General features: G+C 36.3%; 1 long non-coding RNA gene across 1 annotated transcript; it reads right to left on the reverse strand.

Moving 5' to 3' along the window:
* Positions 1 to 46: 46 nt before the first annotated feature.
* On the reverse strand, positions 47 to 846 carry LOC138927714 (uncharacterized). Its single transcript, XR_011444189.1, has 3 exons — positions 799 to 846; positions 529 to 736; positions 47 to 246 (listed from the first exon to the last, which is right to left on the reverse strand). It is a non-coding gene; the product is annotated as an uncharacterized lncRNA (long non-coding RNA).
* Between the last annotated feature and the right edge of the window lie 238 nt (positions 847 to 1,084).

The raw sequence follows: 1,084 nt of genomic DNA on the forward strand, positions 1-1,084 counted from the left end.
CTGCGGTTCTTGGATTACTTCCGGATTGAAACCAAAACAAGTCAACTCTGCCTCAGAGTTTTCCTATTAAGGGAAAGGGGTCTTAATAAGGGGTCCCTGCTTTCGCTGTCCCTTTCCAAATCGCGGCCGTCATCAGCCAGATATAGGTGGGGGTCTAGGAATTTCCGTTCCTCCGCCAAAGGATATAACAGGCGCCGCTGACTTAGCTGTTCCGCAGTTGGCGCCACTGCCTCATGCAATAGTAAACTGTAAAAAATATAATAAAAACAGAAAATTAGGCCGTCCAATAAAATCCCGTCCTACGTGAAGGTACAAGTAGAGCAACACCTGCTGTTGAAACCACCCCAACCCCCAGTATACCAAATCCCGGCCTCATTGGTCGGTTTATCATTAAAAATGATCCAGATAAAGTTTCACTCAAGCGTTTCTGACCTTGAGGGCTTTTTTTTAATGCTTTTTTTAAATGCAAGGTTTGTTGTTTTTTTTTATTTTAAGTTTTATTTGTACTTTACATAAAATGATACAAACCTCAATATACAAAAATGGTATTATAGTTTATTTTAGCTTTAACATTTTTTAAATGATTTTAAAACCAACAAATTTTATTATAGGGTAAAATGTGTTTAAAAAAATATGTCCGTCAAATTAGCGTCGCTCAGTTAGCATCGAAATGGAACGGTGGAACTGGAACACAGCAACGAACTTTTTGCTTTTCAATTAACTCCGTATTTAGCCACTAAATTTAATCAAATAAACAATAGAATTGTTAAGAACTGAATAAACTATTGTTTTTCTTACTTTGGTTTGGTTTTTGGTTCTACACTCTTAAAATAGCTTTGAATGAATAGCTAGCTTTGGGTTTGAAAAATTGCCCCTTCACTTTGCCCCTGTATGACCAAAAATCATACAAATCGTTCCCACAGATTTTGAGAAAATTGAATTACAGTTCCTCATATAAATTGACAAATAAGAGAAGTGCCAACTATTAAGTCCTTCACAGAGATGCGCCAAATTCGACGGTATACCGTTGAAAAGCTTATTTTATTCAGAACATTATAAGACTATTTTTATTTAAATCGCTCCC

Source organism: Drosophila bipectinata, unplaced genomic scaffold (assembly GCF_030179905.1).
Source record: "Drosophila bipectinata strain 14024-0381.07 unplaced genomic scaffold, DbipHiC1v2 scaffold_61, whole genome shotgun sequence".
NCBI classification, from domain to species: domain Eukaryota; kingdom Metazoa; phylum Arthropoda; class Insecta; order Diptera; family Drosophilidae; genus Drosophila; species Drosophila bipectinata.